General features: G+C 40.7%; 1 protein-coding gene across 3 annotated transcripts in view; it reads left to right on the top strand.

Moving 5' to 3' along the window:
• SRGAP1 (SLIT-ROBO Rho GTPase activating protein 1) overlaps positions 1-25,052 on the top strand; it is a 298,404-nt gene that overhangs the window by 177,076 nt on the left and 96,276 nt on the right. The window lies entirely within an intron of this gene.

Below are 25,052 nucleotides of genomic sequence, written 5' to 3'. Positions count from 1 at the left end.
TTCTTTAGGAAAAATCTTTGGTTTAGAATTCTGGTTTGCGGAAACGCTTCTCTTATTAGAACGCATTCCAAGTAGAGCGTTGATGAATGCTTTTCTGGTTGAAATGTGGAACCTACTGACAGATGTGCACTACGATATTCTTTTTCTGCTGTCTGCCGATTTGAAGAGACTGTATTCAAGTAAATACATATATGCAGTCAGAACACTTCAAGAAATGGGACTATAGTTGTCCGCAAAAGGATGTTTTTATTTTTTTTCTCTTTTTTATTTTTTCATTTATTTTTATTAGTTGGAGGCTAATTACAATATTGTAGTGGTTTTGGCCATACATTGACATGAATCAGCCGTGGGTGTACATGTGTTCCCCATCCTGATCCCCCATCCCATCCCTCTGGGTCACCCCGGGGCACCAGCCCCGAGCACTTGTCTCAAGTGTGAAACAGATCGCCAGTCCAGGTTGGATGCATGAGACAAAGGTATGTTTTTAAATGGTTGGATTATGTGTGTGATCTGTTTGTTTATTCTACTCCAGAATATATGGAGGGGGGTAATCTCTTTTTCCTTCTTGGCAATCATTTGCTTTTCTAAATGTAAATTTTATTCAACTTAATGCAAATAAGCAGAAGAAATTAAATGATTAAATATTTTAAAAAACCAAAATCAATGATTAGTCATATGCCTATGTAAATTTTGTTTTACACTCAGTGATCGTATTATTAAAAACAGATTTCTTTTGAAGGAACTTGATGAGTTTTTATTTTATAAGAGAACAGCATATTGAGAATTGAGTAATATTAATTTGTTCTGACTAAAGATATTTGTGTTTTCATTACAAAAGATAATTTGAATTTTCCTTTATAGGCAAATTAAACCTGAGACTTATTATTAAAATATGTTTCTTGATTTGCTATTTTATTTGTTCCTAAAAAGCGTGTAAAATGCAGTTTTGTGTTTTTAAATTGCATTTAATGCTCCATTGATACTTGCTAATTAAAAGAACCTGTAGTTTTAAAGTTTAAAAGGGGTGATATTTTTATAAAATTCACATTCCAATTTTTCTGTCTGTGTGATAAATTTGTTTTTATGCAGCATATTTGCTACACCTGTGCTTTTAATTAAATTTACAGTTTCTAATTGCTGTTTTCTTTAGAAACAACTTCACATGCAAAAACCTCATGTTATAAGGTCATACTCATATAGAAAATACCTAATGAGGTTGAGTTTTTGATGATAAAAGTCATTTGTTAATTTCAGATAACCAAAGGTATCAAGCATTTCTAGAAATCCTGGACATAGAATTTAAAAGTTAAATGAACATTGTACCTCTGAGACTTACAAAGAAGAAATTCTGTCTTCTTGCATTGAACTGTTTTCAGATGAGGGCTTTGTGGCACTTTTCTTGTGGTTTCATTTGCTTGCTCATTGTTTTACCTAGAAATATAAGTCAGTTTCTAAAACTTTAAAAAATCTAATGGTTGTCATGGCATCATAAACAACAACCCGTTGTTTATGGTCTGAAACTAGCAGTGCTAGTCAAAGCAACAGTGGCAAAGATAAGCTTGACTTTTGAATATTAGAAAAGTCAGTAGAATGTCATGAAAATTTTACCTCAGTGGGGATGTGTGTAGAGAAATTTCTCCTGGATTCAGCCTACCAAGTGCAATTAGACATTTAGGAGACTATAGTTGAATTAAGTAAGTTGATACTTCCTCAAACCTCTGATCAGGATCAGTCTGAAAGCCTGAAGGAGCCAGGTTCTAGAAAAGGCCACAAGAGTTTCATTTAAATAACCCTGTCAGTTATTTGATCTTCGAATCAGTTGAGGAATCAAGGCACAGAGGAGACAGGCAATGAGGTTTTCATTAGGTAGTCTGTAGATCACTGAGCTCTTGTAAGAAACTTTTACTTTAACCAAACCAGAGAGCATGCACATTTGTGGTCAGAGGTCATGTTCCTTTGGGAAAAACTTATTACACACACACACACTTTTTACTCTAAAAAATGATTGTTTTGTCTCTCTTGTAGTTTAAGTTCAGATAGATAAATTATGTCTTGTTCAAATGAAAGCTATCCATTACTCATATTCAGTTTACATTCAGAAAGGAAGAAAAGGTGAAGAGTATTTGACCAGAGGACCAGAGATTAGGGGAATGTGGTTTAGGTTCTTTGTTCAACCACTGACTGGTCACAAATAAATTACCCTCTGAGTTGCATCATGCATAGAATTTTTTTATAATTTTTTTGATCGATTGATTTTATAATTGGCTGTGCTGGGTCTTTATTGCTGTGGGTTTTTTTCTAGTTCCTGTTTACCAACAAAGGTCCGTCTAGTCAAGGCTATGGTTTTTCCAGTGGTCATGTATGAATGTGAGAGTTGGACTGTGAAGAAAGCTGAACGCTGAAAAATTGGTGCTTTTGAACTGTGGTGTTGGAGAAGATTCTTGAGAGTCCCTTGGACTGCAAGGAGATCCAACCAGTCCATCCTAAAGGAGATCAGTCCTGAGTGTTCATTAGAAGGACTGATGCTGAAGCTGAAACTCCAATACTTTGGCCACCTCATGTGAAGAGTTGACTCATTGGAAAAGACCCTGATACTGGGAGGGATTGGGGGCAGGAGGAGAAGGGGACGACAGAGGATGAGATGGCTGGATGGCATCACTGACTCGATGGGCATGAGTTTGAGTAAACTCGAGGAGTTAGTGATGGACAGGGAGGCCTGGGATGCTGCGGTTCATGGGGTCGCAAAGAGTTGGACACAACTGAGTGACTGAACTGAACTGAAGAGTAGAGGCCACTCTCTAGTTGCAGCATGAGGACTTCCCACTGCAGTGACTTCCCTTGTTGCAGAGCACGGACTTCAGGGTCCTCAGGCTTCAGTAGCTGTCGCTCCTGGGCTCTAGAGCACGGGGTCAATGGTTGTGGCGCACAGGTTTAGTTGCTCCTCGATATGTGGGATCTTCCTGGACTAGGGATCGAACCTGTGTCTCCTGCACTGTCAGGTGGATTTTTCACCGCTGATCCACCAGGGAAGCCACACACATAGAATCTTGTACAACTGATGATGCAATAATGATTGTTCAAGTAACTTGTATAAAATATGTAGCCTCAGGGAAATGAAAATGCTATTAATTGCCTTTTCAAACGAATTCCCTCCTCCCTTTCTCTTAACCCTGACTCCTTAGAAGTTGAAGGTGAACTCCTTTTTTGAGAGGTGCATTAACTGCCTTAAACTAGTGGGGTGCTTTATATTACAACACAGTCAGCCTTAGCAGTGGGCAATAACCTTATGTGTGGGCTTCCCTGCCCAAAAGTAATTCTCACATAGGTCTGTTAATAATTCCAAATACTCCATCAGAAACTATTGTCTTAAGTAAGATACAAATGCCCAAGACAAATAGAAAAAAATGCCATATAATCATTTTACATTTTAATTGAAATCGGTTTTATCAGATCCTTTGAGAACAAATTATATCCATCTGGCATGAAGGCCTGGACCTCTGAGCAGGGGAGAGAAGATGGTGGCATCCAAGTGCTGTCTGGAAGGAGAGGAAAGGCTGTGAAGACATGAATCCCCTTTTCTATAATTTTGCCTCATCCTTGCCTTTGTTTACAGAAATGGGACCTCAAACTGGTTTTGGGCCAGCCACAGTAGTTAGGATTAGTTGGACCTTTAACAGGTACTCTATCATGCCAGGGAATAATGATATAAACAAGATAGACATTTGTTATCTCTGTCACATAGAAGAATTTCAGAGATTGGCAGCCCAGGACTGGTATGGAGGTTACATATAGCCATAGAAGAATCTGGCTCCTCCTAATACACTGTTCAGAGAAAACTATCTGGATCTTTGTCCTTATATTTCAAGGTAGTTGCTAAAGCTCCAGCCATTATACCTGCATTCCTGAAGTGGAGAAAGGAGACTGCAATAGAAAGGAGAAAGGAAAGAAGGGCAGGCCCTCTGTCTCTTACAAAGACTTAATGAAGGTTCTGTATCACACTTTCACCTACATCTCATTGGCCAGAACTTTCAGTTTCAATTTCGGTTCAGTCGCTCAGTCATGTCTGACTCTTGGCGACCCCATGGACTGCAGCACGCCAGGCCTCCTTGTCCATCACCAACTCCCGGAGTCCACAAAAACCCATGTCCATTGAGTCAATGATGCCATCCAACCATCTCATCCTCTGTCGTCCCCTTCTCCTCCTGCCCTCAATCTTTCCCAGCATCAGGGTCTTTTTCAAATGAGTCAGTTCTTCGCATCAGGTGGCCAAAGTATTGGAGTTTCAGCTTCAGCATCAGTCCTTCCAATGAATATTCAGGACTGATCTCCTTTAGGATGGACTGATTGGATCTCCTTGCCGTCCTAGGGAATCTCAACAGACTTCTTCAACACCACAGTTCAAAAGCATCAATTCTTTGGTGCTCAGCTTTCTTTATGGTCCAACTCTCACATCCGTACATGCCTACTGGAAAAACCATAGCCTTGACTAGATGGACCTTTGTTGGCAAAGTAATGTCTCTGCTTTTTAATATGCTGTCTAGGCTGGTCATAACTTTCCTTCCAAGGAGTAAGCGTCTTTTAATTTCATGGCTTCAGTCACCATCTGCAGTGATTTTGGAGCCCAAAAAATAAGTCTACCACTGTTTCCCCATCTATTTGCAATGAAGTGATGGCACTGGATGCCATGATCTTAGTTTTCTGAATGTTGAGCTTTAAGCCAACTTTTCCACTCTCCTCTTTCACTTTCATCAAGAGGCTCTTTAATTCTTCACTTTCTCCCACAAGGGTGGTGTCATCTGCCTATCTGAGGTTATTGATATTTCTACCAGCAATCTTGATTCCAGCTTGTGCTTCATCCAGCCCAGCATTTCTCATGATGTACTCTGCTTATAAGTTAAATAAGCAGGGTGACAATATACAGCCTTGACATACTCCTTTCCCAATTTGGAACCAGTCTGTTGTTCCATGTCCAGTTCTAACTGTTGCTTCTTGACCTGCATACAGATTTCTCAGGAGGCAGGTCAGGTGGTCTGGTGTTCTCATCTCTTTCAGAATTTTCCACAGTTTATTGTGATCCAGACAGTCAAAGGCTTTGGTATAGTCAATAAAGCAGAAGTAGATGTTTTTCTGTAACTCTCTTGCTTTTTCGATGATCCAGTGGATGTTGGCAATTTGCTGTCTGGTTCCTCTACCTTTTCTAAATCCAGCTTGAACATCTGGAAGTTCACGGTTCATGTACTGTTGAAGCCTGACTTGGAGAATTTGGAGCATTACTTTGCAAGCATGTGAGATTAGTGCAATTGCGTGTGGGAGTTTGAGCATTCTTTGGCATTGCCTTTCTTTGGGATTGGAATGAAGACTAACCTTTTCCAGTCCTGTGGCCACTGCTGAGTTTTCCAAATTTGCTGGCATATTGAGTGCAGTGCTTTCACAGCATCATCTTTTAGGATTTGAAATAACTCACCTGGAATTCCATCACCTCCAATTAGGTTTGTTCATAGTGATGCTTTAAGGCCCACTTGACTTTTCATTCCAGGATGTCTGGCTCTAGGTGAGTGATCACACCATCATGATTATCTGGGTTGTGAAGTTCTCTTTTGTATAGTTCTTCTGTGTATTCTTGGCACCTCTTCTTAATATCTTCTGCTTCTGTTAGGTCCATACCATTTCTGTCCTTTATTGAGCCCATCTTTTCATGAGAAGTTCCCTTGGTATCTCGAATTTTCTTGAAGAGATCTGTAATCTTTTTCATTCTATTGTTTTCCTCTATTTCTTTGCATTGATCAGTGAGGAAACTTTAGAAACACAGTTTCACCCAGCTGCAGGGAAGTCTCGGCATATAGGCTGACTCGTTGGCAGCCAGTTAAAAGTTAGGGATTTTGTTAATTTGAGAGAGAAGAGGAGATATTTTTAGGTAACTAGTCATGCTTTCAAAGTAGCTAACATTTACTGTATGCTTATTTTATATGGTTAGTTATTGTGCTAAGCACACTACTTGCATTATTTTAGGTGATCCTCATAGTGTCTCTGTGGTGCAGTTACTGTCATTATCTCCTTTTCACAGATGAGGAAACTAGGGCTCAGAGAGGCTTGCCAGGTTGCACCGTGAATAGTAGAGTGGGGTCTCAAGTTCAGCTCTGGTGCCAGAGCCTCTGTTGCCATAGTTTGGGGAAGCCTTTCTCTAACGTCTCTAAATGTTAATGGCTGCCTAACAACACAAAGCACTTAAGCCGTTTCTCACCTGTATATTTTTTAAAGTCAATGGCACTAGTCGTAAAGAACCTGCCTGCCAATGCAGGAGATGATCGCGGGGCTGTAAGATTCCCCAGAGAAGGCTATGGCAACCCGCTGCAGTATTCTCACCTGGAGAATCCCCATGGACAGAGGAGCCTGGCAGGCTACAGTCCACAGGGTCCCAAAGAGTCGGACGTGACTGAAGGTCTTAGCACGGCACGGGCATTATTGTTGCTTTACTAAAAACATAAGTGAAAAATTGAACATGTGCCTCAATAACAACCTGTACTTCTTAGAAATGTTAATTTGTGATCAAACAGAAAGAAAAAGGAAAAACAAAAACAACAAATAAACTAAAAAATTAAAATTAAAAAAACAAGGTCTAACAGATGGGACTCATTCAGCTAAAAAATGAGTGAATCGGTATCCTCAGATTCCCTTTCTAATTCACCAACTAACTTACTTTTGGGCTTAACATGTGAAAGAGAACTCAAGTGGGGATAAGAAAGCAAGGACAGTGCTCTGCTTTAAGGAAACAGAAGGGACTAGACTGGCAGTGCACTTGTACTTGAATCTCAGCTCAGTTAACCAATCTGAACATCTGTGTTAGTCTAGAAGAAACAGAACCAATAGGAGATTATATATATTTATATGAGAGAGAAATTGATTATAAGGAATTGATTCATGCAGTATGGAGGCAAGAAGTCCCAAAATCAGCAGGCAGCAAGATGGAGAGCCAGGATATAGTTCCAGATCGAGTCCAAAGGCCTGAGAACCAGTAGAGCTGATGGTGTAAGTTCCAGCCCAAGTTCAGGTCCAAAGCAGGAGCAGATCATGTCTCACCTCGAAGACAGGCAGAGGGCAAATTCTCTCTTATTCAGTCTGTTCAGGCCCTCGTTGGATTGGGTGAGGCTCACCCACACTATTAGGAAAGCTAGTTTATTTATTTCACAGTTTTTGAATGCCTCCCACTGAGCCAGCTAATTGTAGATGTACTGAAGATAGGCTGTTGTTCAGTCATTAAGTTGTGCCCGACTCTGCAATCCCGTGGACCGGAGCACGCCAGGCTCCCCTGTCCTTCACTCTCTCCCGGAGTTTGCTCAAGTTCATGTCCGTTGAGTCGGTGATGCTATCTACCATCTCATCCTCTGGCAATATGGATGTAAATAAAAACAGACCATGTTTCTTCCTGGCAAGGCATTTATATTCTAGGAAGGAGAAGCAGACGGTAAACAAATATACAGTATGGCATGTGTAACTGCTAGGAGAAAAAATAAAGCTGCGTTAATACAGATGAAGCATTGAGAATAGCACATGGCACATGGCAAATGCTTAATGAATGTAAGTAGTTAGTGTCATCCTCACCATCATTATCATCTTCCTCATCATTGGTGAAATGGGGATGGCAACAGCTTCTTGTCTGCCTCTCAGAGTAAAGGTGGAGATCAATGGTATTGTTAAACAGTAATTATAGATGGTATCGCTATGTATTTACACATGGACTTTCCTGGTGACTCAGCGGTAAAGAAACTGCCTGCCAATACAGGAGACATGGGTTTGATCCCTGGGTTGGGAAGATTCCCTGGGGAAGGAAATGACAGCCCACTTGATATTCTTGCCTGGGAAATCCCATGGACTGAGGAGCCTGGCATGCTACATGGGGTTCACAAAAGAGTAGGACACAACTTAGTGACTAAACAACAATACGTATATATACACACATGCATATAATTTTTCTTTATAAAGCGTATATATTTTGTACATAGAGAAAAAGGAAGGTAACTTCCTATAAGAAAACCAAATCAAGAGTAAATGTGAGCAGGACTATGACTGGGTTAATGGAGAAGCGAAAAGGCAAAAATAGAAAAATGGTGACCCAAAAGCTTAAAAGACTGTTGGTGGGAATGCAAACTAGTGCAGCCGCTATGGAGGACAGTGTGGGGACGCCTTAAAAAACTGGAACTGCCATATGACCCAGCAATACCACTTCTGGGCATACACACTGAGGAAACCAGATCTGAAAGAGACACGTGCACCCCAGTGTTCATCGCAGCACTGTTTATAATAGCCAGGACATGGAAGCAACCTCGATGCCCATCAGCAGACGAATGGATAAGGAAGCTGTGGTACATATACACCATGGAATATTACTCAGCCGTTAAAAAGAATTCATTTGAATCCGTTCTAATGAGATGGATGAAACTGGAGCCCATTATACAGAGTGAAGTAAGCCAGAAAGATAAACACCAATACAGTATACTAACACATATATGTGGAATTTAGAAAGATGGTAACAATAACCCTATATGCAAGACAGAAAAAGAGACACAGATGTACAGAACAGACTTTTGGACTCTGTGGGAGAAGGCGAGGGTGGGATGATCTGAGAGAACAGCATCGAAACACGTATATTATCAAGGGTGAAACAGATCACCAGCCCAGGTTGGATGCATGAGACAAGTGCTCGGGGCTGGTGCACTGGGATGACCCAGAGGGATGGAATGGGGAGGGAGGTGGGAGGGAGGATCAGGATGGGGAACACATGTACACCCATGGAGGATTCATGTGAATGTACGGCAAAAACCACTACAATATTGTAAAGTAACTAGCCTCCAACTAATAAAAATAAATGGGGAAAAAAAAATGAAAGGGTAAACAAATTTTACCACAGTCATATGATGAATTACTGCTCACCAAAAATGTTGAATAAAGTATTGATAAATCAGCCATGTGGATGATTTCAAAATAAGTATGCTAAGCAAAAGAAATATAAACAAAATATAAATAAATCTAAACAAAATATGCTAAGCAAAAATAGATCTAACCAAAAAATTATACATACAATGCCATTCTCATTTGTCTAAAGTTCTAGGAAATGTGACTGTATTCCATTTGTTCAATACAAACTAGCATACAGAGGCAGAGAGCAGAAAGTGTTTCCAGTGATGGAGCAGGGGCTAGCATGGGTGGGAGGGAAGAAATGCAAAGGGTCCCAAAAAGTTTTTGGACATGATGGGTATGTGATGGTGTCACCAGTATATACATATGTCAAAACTTAGATTTAAGACATGTGCATTTTATTGTATGTCAATTATTCCCATAATGCTGTTAAAAATAATAAAACCCAGGACCATCAATCAAAAAAAAAAAGGCTTAAAAGAAATATTGAAAACAAAATTTGCCTTCAACAGTGTGGTAAAGGGCTTGTCATAAAATGGTGATTTGAAGTGTTTCACGTGTCCCCTCATACCAAAATCTCAAAAGGTTATAGTATATTTTAGGAGAAAAACAATCATTTGTCCTGTGTTAATATTTCTTTATTTTGCCTAGGTTTTGCAGCATTTTACTCGTTGTTTTTAAAAAAACAAGGAACTTACCGTCTTCAATAAGCAAATTCTAATAGAGATTAACACAGATGTCACGATAAATCCGTAAAAAATTGTTAATTATGTGTAATTGATGATCACTCTCTCCATACATCAGTGACACACATAGCCAGAGTCAAGAGGTGATTCATCCTCAAGCTCTATTAAATTAGGAGGAAAGAACTGAGAAAATGAAGATTTATCCAACTCTTACTATAAAGCACATGCAGGATCCCATTCATTTCTCACAGCAGCCCAGTGAGGCAGGTATTTGGAATCCCAAGGTTACTAATGGGAACCGCAGCTCCACATAATTAGCTCAGGTTCACATAGTAAACGAATGCTCCAAAATCTCAGCCCAGTTCTGTCCCCAAGGTCCATTAATTCCCCACTGGACAGCTGCCTTAGGGAAGGATGTGCAGGGCAGGTGGAGAGAGAAAGGGTGGAACCTGATCTCATGGGTAAAACTCAGAGCTGGAACTCTCACACTGTACCCTCTGATTGCCGCTTGTAAAACCTTGATATATGTATGGTGTTCAGTCATGTCTGACTCTTTGAGGCCCTATGGACTGTAGCTTGCCAGGCTTCTCTGTCCATGGGTTTTTCCAGAAAAGAATACTGGAGTGGATTGCTGTTTCCTTCTCCAGGGGATCTTTCCAACCCAGGGATTGAATGCGTGTCTCTTCTATGTCTACTGCATTGGTAGGAGAATTCTTTATCACTGAGCCACTTGGGAAGCCCTTGAGAACTTGATAAGTGTTAGTGTCTGACTCTTTGAGACTCTATGGACTGTGACCTGCCAGGCTCCTCTGCCCATGGAATCCTCCAGGCAAGAATACTGAACTGGGTTGCCATTCCCTCTCCCAGGGTTTTTCCAACCAAAGGATTGAACGTGGGTTTTCTGCTTTGCAGACAGATTCTTTACCATCTGAGCCACCAGGAGTAGAACTTTCCAGATTGTGGATGCCGGTTACAAAAGTGGCAAACCCAAACTGCTTTGCACCGTCAGCTTTAATATCATCATGTGTTCATTTGCAGGGTGGGTGCCTTTTTACAACATAGCTTTTCCTATAGCTTCAGTGTTGTGTGTGTCAACACTACCTGTTTAACTGTGTGTTCACACACAGTGATTGGTGCTAAGTATCCATTACGGGATAGTCCACACACCTTTGTTTTCTTCCTTTGGAGCCGTAACTCTCATTTGCCTGACAAATGTAAATAGAGAATAGAAGCTGTCCCGGTACAAACACAAGTATGCTGAACCTCTTGTACTGGAGTTATTTGGAAAATAAGGCCCCTGAATGTACACAGATATCCTTGCTGGCTTGTACACATCTTTGTTGTTCAGGCGCTCAGTCGTGTCTGATCGTTGCGACCCCATGGACTGCAGCATGCCAGGCTTCCCTGTCCATCACCAGCTCCCAGGGCTTCCTCAAATTCCTGTCTGTTGAGTCGGTGATGATGTCTAATCATCTCATCCTCTGGCCCTCTTCTCCTCCCGCCCTTCAATCTTTCCCAGCACCAGGGTCTTTTCCAATGAGTTGGCTCTTTGCATCAGGTCGTTGAACCGCCTTAAAATGTTAAAATAAGAAACTAATTATTTTTTAAAGGAGATGCGAAGGAAGACACTGTTTATTATTTCAAGCCCTTTCTTGAAAACTCCGCCTCAAGAACTGCTGGCTCCCCCAGCCGCCCATGAACCAGGAGTTAATGCATTCTTCTAGAGTGAAGAAATGTGCCCCAGGCAAGGTTGAAAAGTCATTTCGAAAGAGATCCTTGGGAAGATTTTTCTCTGTGCCTCAAAGAGGGTTTTTTTGTTGTTGTTTTTTTTTTTTTTTTTTGCACAGTATTTATTTTAGCTCAAGAGCCTTTAAAGTATTTGAAATATATATTTCTGTAGTGAAAATGAAAATTCATTCCTTTGAGAGGGACTACAAAGAAGTCTAGGTCTCAGCACAAAACACAGACCAAAGAAAAATCCAGTGTACAGGACACGTACAGGGTCCCCCAAATGAGAATCTCTCTGCAATACCACAGTCTCCGTGATGCCACCTGGAAAACTTTTTTTTAGAAGCAGTCTATTTCGAGATCTTGGGCTGACAAAGTGTTTCCATATATCTTTCCCCTGACTTTATTACTAGACACTTAGATGGAAAGAAAGAGAGGTGTTGGGATCACATGACGCCCTGCCAACTTCCGAATTCTAATCTTGGTCTTGACACAGACAGGCTTTAGAGACCAGGTTCAGTGGTTGAACCTGTATTCATTTTCCTGCCAATTCAATTGCACTTAGTAAAGCTTCCATTGGAAGACTCTCTAAGGATACCTGTTTTTTTTTTTTTTTTTAATTTTAAAAAGATTTTTTAATGAAATATTGTTGATTTATAATGTCTTTGTTTCAGGTATACAACAAGGAGATTCAGATATATTTATGCACTTCAGATATATATTATATACTGAATATAGTTCCCTGTGCTATCCAGTGGGATCCCTGTTGGTTATCTGTTTTATATATAGTAATGTGTATATGTTCATCGAAACTCCTAATTTATCCCTGCCCCCCTCCCCCACCCCGGACGTCTGTTTGATAAGAACTTTATATGTAAATATATTGTAGGATACCCTGCTAATTACTGAGGTGAAATGCTCGCTACTTCTGGTTGGAATTATTTTCTCTGAGATTTGAGATTAGTTATGGTTGGTTGTTATGAACTACAAATACAACTGTTTTAAAAAGTGAGCAATATGAACCAGAAACAGTTATTTGGCTTAGAAATGGAAACGAAAGTGTTAGAAAATATAGTTTAGTAAAAACAAAACATTCCTAAAGAATGTTTCTTATCAAGAATCTTCGTCAAAGAGTACTTTATCCCAACTATTACATTCTGAAATATAGTAGTGTGACTTTAAAATGATTAGAATGCTTTCATAACAGACATCTTAATCAGAATGTTTCATTCTTATTGGGTAATTAAGGTACTTAACTTTGTTTATCATTTTTCATCAAAACAAAATGTATAATACTTGCATGTAGAGTAAATCATAGGTATTTTCCTTAGATTTATTGTCTCAAAATGGACTAGAAATATTGGCCAGTAGAAATGTAGAAGCCATGTGAAGGGAGTGAAGATCTAAATCTGTTGAACTGAGTAAACCGTTTCAGTGTATCTTAACTCACGTGATTATCTGATAGAATTTTAGCACTGAATGGGCCTTTAGAAATAATCAAATTAACCCCATTTAGGGAGAATATCACAGAGAGTCAAATTAAGTAATTTGAGTCCCAGGTTGGAACTATAACACAGGTTTTATTCTAATTCAAATGAGCAACTAGGTTCTACTATGTATGTGCTGCTGTGGTGGGGGCTTTACCAGTCCAAGAGGCTTGAAGTCTGGCAAACTAAAACTAAGCAATGACTAAACAGTAACAGCTAACCTTTGTCAGGTAATATTTTGAGCACTTTTTATACTCAGCCTCTTAATTCCTTCCCGCAGTCCTATGGAGTAGTGAGGCACAGAAAGTTTAAGTATACTTTGCCCAAGGTCACACAGTTAAGAAGTCTCAGACCAAGCTGAGTCAAAAGGCTCAGCTTGCACACTGGACTCCCTTTTTGATGGTGATTGTAACTTAAGGCAGACCATTACACACCAACAGAAAGGTTCAGGCAGAGGGCTTTGGAGATCCAAAGAAACAGGTCTGCACCGAGGATTAAGAAAAATTCAGAGAGTAGAGGGTCTCAAAATGGACAGGATTCTAGTAGGAGGAGAGATGGAGAAAAGTTGGGGAAGGTTTTTAAGGCAAAAGGAGTGATGTGAACCAACGCATACAGTTAGGACAAACACACGGCATATTCATAGAATTTCCTTCTGGAGCCATGTGTAGAGAGAAAGGGAAAACATCAGAAGTCGAAAGATTTCAGGAGAGTACCAAATGAGTTTATAAAGAACATAGTTGTAGTAGTGAAGTCGCTAAGTCGTGTCTGACTCTTACGACCCCATGGACTGTGGCCTGCCTGGCTCCTCTGTCCTTGGGATTCTCCGGGCAAGAATACTGGAGTGGATTGCCATTATCTTCTCCAGGGGATCTTCCTGACCCAGGGATCGAAACCAGGTCTTCTGCATTGCAGGCAGATTCTTTATCCAGGGAGCTACGAGAGAAGCCCTGTAAAGAACATAGGCAACAATAAAATGGTTAGACATCTGGTCAAAAGCAATTTGAAAACCCAGAAAGCTTTCTTACATAGATTAACAAAGGCCTCTCACCTTTCTTCTCTTTTTCTCTCTTCTTTTTAATAAATGGAGTGAGAAGTATTCGATTTGAGAAACAGGTTTATGTATCAAATTCTAAACCATTTTTCATTAAAAGAAAAGGACTCTAAATTATTCTTTCCATTTTAGTTGATGCCACAATTCCAAAGGGTTTCAAGGTTTTTATGATTTTAAAATTCCAAGTGTCCTGTGTCCTCAGCTTAAATATTTCATATGCTAAAGTTTATGACTTAAATGTCTAATACACACATATAATGCTGAAGACATGTGAAGCATTTCCCTGAAAAGAATTAATTATTTAAAATTGCAGGTGACTTTGAAATTCTAGGAATTGTGTTAGCCTTTCATTATACATGTACTTTCCCCCTCAACGGTGCCAACTGTTCAAAACCCCGTCTCACTTCCTGCTGCCACTGTGCTCACTATGGCCCTAGTTAATATGTATTCCAAGTGCCAATTCATAGGTTTTATTTTTTTCCGTAGCTTAAACTTGTATTTCAGGGCCTCTGAAGACTTTGTATGAAAACCCTTTATGAAACAAGGACTTTCTGAACGACCTTCTCTATCACTGACTTTCTCTGTTGACTTGTTGGGCAAGGATTAAGTCTCTTTGCAGCTCAGTTTCTTTGATCCGTAGAACAAAGACCATCCCTCTGCTCTCAGCCTTCAGGTGTGTGAGGGTAAACAGGTGAGCACTGATACTAAGCACTGGCTGAGCCTGTTGTGGGCTTCAAAGCTATGATAGAAGGGGGGTGTTTTTATTAATTTCTGTAGCAGCCATCTAACAGTCACTGTGTCAGTGTCAGCTGCGTTTGGCATGTGTTAATTCATTTTATCTCCACAACAATCTTAGAGGCATGCTTCTTATTCCCAATAACCAGTGAGAGAACTATGGAACATGATAAAAGACGAAACAAGGATCTGAACCCAGGCAGTCTGATTCCTGAGTCTAACCATTAGAGCTGTTGAGAAATGGAATGGTTTATCTTTTAAGACCGTCCTCTCCTCCTTTGGAGGGTGGCTGCCCAGCCTGTGTGTGGAGTGGGTTTGTGATTTCTAAGTTCTAGAGTTTATGGGATACAACATTCAGTATTGGTCCCAAATCTCAGAATGTGTTCCCTGTCTCTCTAAGTCAGTAGAATGGAAAGTACTAAAAGCACAGTCGCCTCTGCTCCGAAAGTGTTCTAGGATCATCTCTATTAAATCCAGGTGATACACACTGGGTGGCTGGGAGTGGCCTTTCAACAAGTGTATAGGTCCCAGAAGCATATTGATGACAAACAGCCCTGTCATCCATGAGCTGGACCAGGGAGATATTTCCACATATGGTATTGGGTGCTGGGCTCGATGTAGGTCTCCACAGCTTTGTATAAGCACAGAGCCACTCCAAGGGCTTCCTGGAGAAGATGACATGTAATTTTAGTGACAAAAGGAAGGGTGGGAAGGGCCTTCCAGAAAAGCAATTTGCGGGACTTCCCTGGTGGTCCAGTGGTTAGGACTCCATGCTTCCATTGAAAGGGGCTCAGGTTTGATCCCTAGTCAGGGAACTAAGATCCCCACATGCCATGCAGTGTAGTCAAAAAACGAAGAACATCCCCAACAAAAAACAAACAAAAAGCAATTTACATGTAAGGAAAAGCACAGATACATGAAACCACATTGCCTATGCTGTGAACTCCATCCACCTAAATATTACCCGAGTATTAGCAAATCATTGATATCAGAATAAAGGGAGTATTAATCTGGAGTTTCTTCAAATCTCCTGTCCTTACCACTCTCTTTACCCTACTACAAATGAAGTGCTTGAAAGATGAGACAGGAAAATATACTGCAAAATTAGAGGTTCCTGGGTAAAATCACGTTTATTTTATGTTAACAATGTCTGATCATTGTGAAGTGGGCAGATCTTATGCCAAATTGTTCATTGCTCTCATGAAGAATTACCCTTTTGAACCTAGTATAAATCAATAGAGAATAAAATATGATTGGATTTCTAATAATAGAATGTGAAGAAATCAAATAGAACAGCGCCTGTTTGTGGTACATTGTATGGGACTCAAAAAATTTTTGCTGAATGTGAGTGTTCTTCAAGGGTTCATTTGAGATATACAAAACTAATAACCCCTGCTTATGACTCAAAGACTTGAATTAGAAGCTGCCTCTAGTGACTACTGGAAATAGAAATAGCCCAGATTAAGATTAATAAATATAGGTTGCTCTTCTTACAAATAGAAACATTTTCTTGCTAAGAAGGCAGAAAACAATTTATCCTCTTTAGGATAAGTGAGTCTTTTTCATAAATATTTTTATTAAAGTAACAAAATCTGGTGAAACTAATTGTAATGTATATTGCCATGTAAAAAAAATATTGTTAAATTTAGCACTTTGAAAAAGAAGACTAACACCCTGCTTTAACTAAATTATAACAAAGATAAAAGCACATACCGAATCTGTGTTTCAACCCTGTACCTACCAGATAGTTTCTGGGTTTTTCTCCTTAATGAGCACTTGATGATTGATCACTAATCAGTTTGAGAGCTAATTAAAGTTACTAGAGTGATGGATACCCCGGTTTAAGATTCATCAATATAATAGTACATTAGACTATACAGGCACTGTTCATTTCTAGATATTTTCTGTGCAGCAAAGCAGATGAGTTATGACCTCAGAGCCCATGGAGAATTCTAGAAGGAATCTTACATCCTTGGCATATCATGGTGCACTATTTTGCTGCCTCAGTCAACAGAAGCAAGAGATAATTAGTATAATTTGTTGTTATACTAGTTTTTCCTTTTGATTAAAATTTATTTGCCATCTACCTATGGCAGCCTCTTTAGCAACTGAGAAGTATATTCTAGATATATATATTTCCCCAAATAATAAATTCTAATGGTTTTGTTTAGTTGTTGTAAGATAAATAAATGAAATCACAAACTCATAGAATTTTAGAGCTGAAAAAGGCCTGAGAGATCCAACGACATCATTTATAGATGAGAACGCTGTGGGCCAGCAGGGTTAGAAAGAGCCTTGCTGCAAGGTCACAGTCAGGACACTTCAGACCAAGGGTACACACCCTTGGATATTTAGCATATGAAAGCTCCTTCCAATAAAACTGGCTCTTGAAAGGTTCTTGTAAAAGATGGAAAGTTAGTTAAGTCGCTCAGAGTTGTCCAACTCTTTGGGACCCTGTGGACTGTAGCCAACCAGGCTCCTCCGTCCATGGGATTCTCCAGGCAAGAATATTGGAGTGGGTTGCCCTTTCCTTCTCCAGGGGATCTTCCCAACCCAGGGATCGAACCCAGGTCTCCCGCATTGCAAGCTGACACTTTAACCTCTGAGCCACCAGGGAAGCCTAGAAGGGAGAAAGGGAACAGTAAATCTTCAACAGAAAGTAAAATATGAATAACAGTCTGGATGCTTTTTTTTTATAGACTATTAGATGCCATCCTATGTTACTTCCTCTGAGCATTGTCAGATGGTCTTCTTTTCAGGGAATATATTCAAATTCTCACAGAAAGAAGCCTTCTAGTTCAACAATCAGTTTTCTTTCTCTGATAAGCCTTTAGTTTGTACTTCTCTCATTTCACACTTTTCAAAGTATTTGAGGTTCATAATTTAATTTGATTGGCCCCTTAATTTTGATCCTGTCCTCAGGCCTCATATTGTCATCTCTGCTAGCTGAAGGTCATACTGAGGGTCAGAAAGATTGAGGTTGCAAAAGTATTTTGCAGCTAAAGCTAGGACCAAAATCCGGGTCTATTTTATAGACCTAAGCTCTTTCTGTTAAAATGCCACTCCTGAAACAAAATCTTGTACACCACGCTGAATAGAGCAGAATTATTTCTGTGACTTTCTATACCTTACTTCGTCCCCTTGCATACGTGTTCTCTATTTTTCCATTTGTTTTGTTTATTCTTGTATCTCTGTTGCCCTGGCATTTGGTTGGTTGGCAGTCCTTACCCAGTAGGGTCCAGAGTCCCAGACAATGCCTTCTGTCCAAAGCATTTGTTTGGATTATAAATGTAATTTGATGATAAATTTAGACTGTTACACTGATTTCATTTCAGTGGAGCCACAACATACTTCTCGTTTTCTCTGATAAACTACCTATAAAGACAGGACCACATGCTATTTAAGTGTTCATCTTGAGCTATCGGCTCATTTCTAAAGAGCTTTGCTTAAATTCTTACTGTATACATAAATGGAATTATCACTTGTTTCCTTCTCTTTACTAGTTGGAAGTGAAAATCTTTTCAGTCATGGAGGAATCATTACCTATTATTACAATGAAATATTTTATGGTAATTCTTTTTCAAATATCAGTGGCTGACACTTACCATGCATTTATTATATGTCAACACTTTTTTCTGTGCTCTTTATGTCTTGGCATATCTTATTTTTCCAGCTACCCTATGCTTGCCTATTGTGATAATGTTATGCCTATTAACACAGTAAAGAAATAGTGGCACTGAAAGGTCAAGTTACTTGCTCAAAATCACAGAGTGAGTACAGAGGCAGGAATTTCGCCCAAGAGGCCTGTTCTGTGAATGTAAGCCCTTAACCACCAGTATACTAGCTCTCAAAGTGAGATCTCCTGTAAATGTTACTTTTCAAATATAATTATGTTTTGTAAATTATGCTTTCATTGACTTATAGAGAGCTGTACCAGCCTGGGGAGAGAAAGTGGAAAAGTTCACCATCATAACAGTCCTACTGACAACTCATTACCTTCAGGATTAGCAGCCTTTCCATTCCTGATGCCACAAACGAGAATAAAAAATATTATTAGGTGTCACTCGCAGGACTTAAGTGGGAGATAGGGCATTGGGATGGGAACTGAGATCCATTCTAAGCATTGACTGACATTCATGTTGAGGATGGGCTTCTCCTGTCTTTCCATTCTTTATATAAATATACGCCCCTGCCACCCCACCTTTTTCTCCAGTTGAGCTCCCGGACTTAAATATAAGCTGATTAAAGAGAAGCCTAGAATCCCTTCTCCGCTTGACTCCCCCTCAGCCTACCCGGAAGTCCACAACCTCCTCCTCCCTGCCTCCTACCTGTCTTCAGTCAGAGCATGCCTGTCTTTGTGTCTTTACTGGTTAGGCTTTATGTCTTTCATCTCTTGCACAATGCCTTGCTTATGGATACTCAGTAGCTGTTCAGTGATCAGTATACACTGCTCTCTGAAACCTGGGTAATTTTCCAGTAAATTACCCTTAATTGTACAGTAACTATCAGCATACCAAAAAAAAAAAAAAATGCTCATGATGAAATTAAAAGACTCTTGCTCCTTGGAAGAAAAACAATGGCAAACTTAGGGAGCGTGTTAAAAAGCAAAGACATTGCTTTGCCTACAAAGGTCAAAATCAAAGCTATAATCAAAGCTTTGGTTTTTCTAGTAGTCATGTATGGATGTGAAAGCTGGACAATTAAAAAGGCTGAGTGCCGAAGAATTGATGCCTTCAAACTGTGGTGCTGGAGAAGACTCTTGAGAGTCCCTTGGGAAAGCAAGGAGATCAAACCAATCAATCATAAAGGAAATCAACCCTGAATATTCACTGGACTGATGCTGAAGCTGAAGCTCCAGGACTTTGGCAACCTGATGCAAAGAGGCAACTTATTGGAAAAGACCCTGATGCTGGAAGAGATTGAGGGCAGGAAGAGAAGGGGACGACAGAGGATGAGATGATTGGATAGTATCACCGACTCAATGGGCTTGAGTTTGAGCAAACTCTGGGAGATGGTAAGGGCATGGGGTAGCAAAGAGTCCGACACAACTGAGAAACTGAACAATGGCAACAACATGATGAGGGGACATTGCAAAGAGACTAGAAGCCTTTCTGAGTGTGATTTCAGGTGGCACGTTTTATGAACATGCAAGTATCTATGCCATCAACTCCTGGGTCCTCATCACTGGCCTGTGAGTTTTTAGGAGGTTTTGGCTAGGCCAAGTTGCAATGGGAGGCAGCAGGAGACGCCTCCATGGGGTCTGCTTTTGTTGTTCTTAGTTCCCTAGCTGCTTTGTCTTTGTGAGGGGCAGTGACCTGCACCTTTCTGCCTACAGCCGGGATCTGAAACCAATTAGTCTGATCTCAGAGGCCACATGCTTACTTCTACACCATACCTTAGAAACTGTCAAGAAAAAGAACTGCCCACCCTGTTATGTGCTTCCCATGCGCTGTATCACTTAATCTCCATTTTGTCTTGGAGAAACTGGAGCTCAAGAAAGTTAAGAAACTTGCCCAGCTGATAATCAGTAGCACAAGAACTCAGATCCAGGTCTGCCTGGCTCTATGTTTATCTCCAGGATTGGCTACAGGGCAGGAAAGCATAAGGTTGCAGGTGTAAAGATCCCAGCATGCAGTGTTAGGATGCTCTCTTAAAGGTAGTTTCTGCCCACCACCCCTGTCTAAACTAAGCTCCAGAGACACAGCTTGGCTCAGCAGAGCCCACAGCCTAGACGGAAGAACTGGGGTTCTGTGGGCCCCTGGAGGGGCCAGGCTTGCAGCGCAGCCTAGGGTTGACCGGAAGCCCTGCCTTCCCCATGAACCTGAGATCTTCCTGAGAATGGATTTCCAAAGTGATGGTCCTACCCCGATGTTTTTGTTAATCTGGCACTGGCAGAAATTCAGTTACAGTTAGAGCCCAGTCATGTATTGATTATATTGATAGAAAAGGGATCTTTACCTTCGGTTGTTGATATTTAAGGAAACCTAAAGAATGTCGTTTTTATGAAGAGCTTTCTGCAATTGATAGATTTAGTAGAACAATAGGCAGAGTATGGAAGTGGGCTTCCCAGGTAGCACTAATGGTGAAGAACCCGCCTGCCAATGCAGGAGATGTAAGAGACGCGAGTTTAAGCCCTGGGTCAGGAAGATCCCCTGGAGTAGGAAATGGCAACCCACTCCAATATTCTTGCCTGAACAATCCCATTAACAGAGGAGCCGGGCGAGCTACAGTCCATGAGGTGGCAAAGAGTCAGACATGGGAGTGACTGAGCATGCACACACATGTATGGAATTAGGAAATACTAACATACTTTTTTTCACCAGCATCCCCCCACCCCAACCACGACATCTTTTTTTTTTTTTTTTGAGATGCTGTAAATTCTAATGCTAAGTGTACTTCACAAATGATTTAGAACTATTTGCTATCCCATCAGTCCAGTCCTGGGTATTTACTGGTGGCACTGTTTTGGATACCAGGGATGGAGGGGAACAATGCCAGTCACATAGTTTTTGTTAAATGAATAGACCCATATACCCATATATCGCTCAGTCGTGTCCGACTCTTTGCGACCCTGTGGACTGTAGCCCACCAGGCTCCTCCATCCATGGGATTCTCCAGGCAAGAATACTGGAGTGGGTTGCCATTTCCTTCTCCAGGGGATCTTCCCGACCCAGGGAAGGTCGCATTGCAGGCAGACGCTTTAACCTCTGAGCCACCAGGGAAGCCCAAAGCTGAATACAAAAGGATTCCTGTCCTTCATTTGTTTCTCACCAGATCCGTATTTTATTCCTACTGTATGTAAGATAGTATTAAGAACCTGGAGCTGCCTAGGATACCTGCGGCTTCCTAGGTGGTGCTAGTGGTAAGGGACCCATCTGCCAATGCAGGAGACTAAGAGACGCGGATTCTATCCCTGGGTCAGGAAAATCCCCTGGAAGAGAATGGCAGCCCACTGCAGTATTCTTGCCTGGAGAATCCCATGGATGGAGGGGCCTGGCAGGCCACAGTATATAAGGCCGAAAAGAGTCAGACACAACTAAAGTGACTTAGCACACGAGATCCTTTTAGTGGGTTCACTGAATTTACAGGACAATCCATGATACTACCGAATGGTACACAAACATCTGTAACACATTGGCCAATTCTCAGGTGGTGTCAGGAAGTAGGTCTCTGAGGTCAGAAGAACAAGACCACTTTGACTGGGAAACCAGGGAACACTCAGCAGTAGGTTGACCTTTGACCTTGACTTGGAGGATGAGTCAAAATGGTACCGGGAAGGGATGCTGGGGAAGGGCATTCCAGGCAGTAAGGTTGGGTTGTCGGGCGGAAAGGCCACAGAGGCAGGGAAGTATTCTGAGGCAGAAGTTAAGTGATCGACTCAGATCACTTGTGTTCCTTGATCACTTGTTAGATCACTTGTTAGTGTTCCAGATCACTTGTTAGAGCCAGAGTGTAAGAGCATTTGAACTCCATGGTGCAGGGAGTCAAGTCAAGTTTAAAGAAAGGTCCGAGAGAGTGAGAACAGAAAAAAAGCCCTGTAGCTGCCATTCTGAATTCTCTTTCCTCCTTTCCACCCCCTCTTCTTCGTGCTAAATGAAGTCACTTCACACCCTAAACGATCCTGTCTGTCTTCACTGGATTAGTGCTAAGGTACTGCTTTGACCCTACTGTTTACATTTCTGTAGATTCACTAACACCTGCAGAATAAATTCTATACTGCTTAAGTAGTTGGGATATCAAGGCTCTTCTCATCTGGTTCATGCTAACTTCTCTAGTCTTATTCTTCAACTCAATTATCCATCCACTACCCTGGACACCAAGTCTTCATTACAAATGTAGAATGAATAAATACTTATCTTTCATTCCTTCTTTTCCTCCATTTCTGAATATGACCAGGAGTAACTATATCCCCCAGATAAAGAGACCTTCTGTTTATACAGTGCTTGCAACTTTCCAAAGATTGTGGCTCAGCAGTCCAGAACACTGAATCTGGAGCCAGACTGCAGGGTACCACCCGTTGCTCTGCCGGTTACGAGCTGTGTGACCTTGAGGAAAGTACTTAACCTCTCTGTGCCTCACTTTTCTCATTTGTAATATGGGGTGAATAAAGGTATGTACCTAATAAGCATTTTTAGAGGGATTGTTGTTTAGTCGCTAAGTCATGTCTGACTCTTTGCCACCCCATGGACTGCAGCAGACCAGGCTTCCCTGTCCTTCACTACATCCCGGAGTTTGCTCAGACTCATGTCCATTGAGTCAATGATGTCATCAGAAAGATTAAATAAGCTATTATTTGGAAAATGCTTAGAACAATGTCTGGCACGTCATAGGCATTACATAATGCTTGTTTAGCTAAATATATATTACATATATGTACACATATATATTAGTGGCATAGATTGTATACATAAATATATACATACATATGTAGTAAATACTCAGTATGGTTTCAATTGTACCCGCACACAGGGGCCACATATAGTTGGGTATTCGCAACAACCTTGTAAGGTAAGCAGAAGTGTTGAATAACTGTCCACACCCCACACCTGGTAGATCCATTCCGGGAACCATGTCTTCTAACTTCTGAGCCAGAAGTCAAAAAGTAGAATTTATACCCGTAATCCATTCATCTCCAGCACATGGATAGTTTTCAGATACATCGTGATTTCTTTACACTGAATATTGATATTTACTACAGATATTTTAATTATTTTGATTTAAAGTACAAGAGCAATGTCAGATCCATTGTATAGGTCTGTCAGTAAGGAAAAAAAAAATATTAAGTTTCTGTCCAAAATTTTTGTGCAGGATTTCACAGTCTCACAAAGAAATGTATGATGTGGTCACTTTCTACTTGACTATATTCTTCTTGCAGGAAAGATAAACTGAGTATTTTCAATGGAGAATTATGCATGAGGTTTTGGTTGAAAAGAATTCAAATGGGGAAATATGCTATTGGAGTACATTTAAATGGATATATGCCTGTCGTGGTACTTGGTATGCAACGGCTTGTGTTGCATTAAGCTGATGGAGAAGCTGCTATTTTCTCTGCAGCATATATTCAAATGCTTTCTTTTACTTCTCTGAAAAAGAGAGAACTGTCTTTTAAATACAAAACACATTTAACTTCTGTCAACAGCTTACATTTTAAATAATGAAGTTTTTACTGGCATTCATTATCTGCAATTAGAGTCCTCTAGAAGCTTTTAGTGTTTTTCTCCCCAACGTTTAAAATTCATTCATTGTAACTGTTGACATTTTTGAGAACAGTGGAAACCCTAAGTCAAATTGGGAAGATGGAACAAAGAGATTACCTTTCTGGAAATTACCATTGAACTGGGTGGAGAATCCTCAGCTATTGTCCTGAGCCACATTATGATATTTACACCCTCTTCTCGCTAATAGTGTTGTCAGACTCAAACATTTTCCTTTTAACGCAGGCTAGTTAAGCAAATGCCATGCTAGCTGCCTGCTTGGGATGCTTAGTTCATAAACCTTGGAAGTGAAAATGAAAGTCGCTCAGTCATGTCCGACCCTTTGCGAACCCCGTGGACTATACAGTCCGTGGAATTCTCCAGGCCAGAATACTGGGGTGGGTAGCCATTCCCTCCTCCAGGAGATCTTCCCAACCCAGGGATCAAACCCAGGTCTCCCGCATTGCAGGCAGATTCTTTACCAGCTAAACCACAAGGGAAGCCCAGGAATACTGGAGTGGGTAGCCTATCCCTTCTCCAGTGGATCTTCGAGACCCAGGAATCAAACCAAGGTCTCCTGAATTGCAGGCAGATTCTTTACCAACTGAGCGATCAGGGAAGCCCTAAAGTTTAGTTAGTGCCAATTACCTGCTTACACTAGGCCTCTGCAAGAGTCTGGAGTTGAGGTCTCTTCCTCAGAAAGTATTTAAAATCAAGATTTCTCGGTTACCCTGGTCTGTCTGAGATGCCTTTTCATCCATCTTTGATGGGAGTTTATGTGTTCTCATTTCTTCCTTTCTGTCTAGTAGCAAGAAGACAGATGAGCAACTGCGTATGGGTGTGTGTGTGTGTGTGTGTGTGTGTGAGTGTGAGTGATTGGTGTTTTTCACCCTCTCATTTAAAGATGTAACTGGAACCAAGACCCAAATGGCATGTGGGTTTGCTTCAGGCGGGGAATATAAACAGAGCCAAGCCTAGAAATGCAAGGTTTGTAATAGATTCATTGACCTTGCTGTTTGCCCAGCTGCAGGGTGACTCCCTTTCATTCCCCAGCTGCTTCCTAATGCTATCTTATTTTTCTTTCAAACTGGAGTAGCCAACCAAACTCCCCCTCTCCGGATAGATTTGATAATTAACTAAAAACAGACAACTTTGTAGTTGCACCCAGCTCAGGGAAAAGTGTGGTTTAACCCACACTTTGTTCTTGTTCAGCAGTGCCTTTGACGTAATTTGCTAGCTTACGATTTTATGAGATTTT

Source organism: Dama dama, chromosome 3 (assembly GCF_033118175.1).
Source record: "Dama dama isolate Ldn47 chromosome 3, ASM3311817v1, whole genome shotgun sequence".
NCBI classification, from domain to species: Eukaryota; Metazoa; Chordata; class Mammalia; order Artiodactyla; family Cervidae; genus Dama; species Dama dama.
This window is presented reverse-complemented; position numbering and strand designations above follow the sequence as displayed.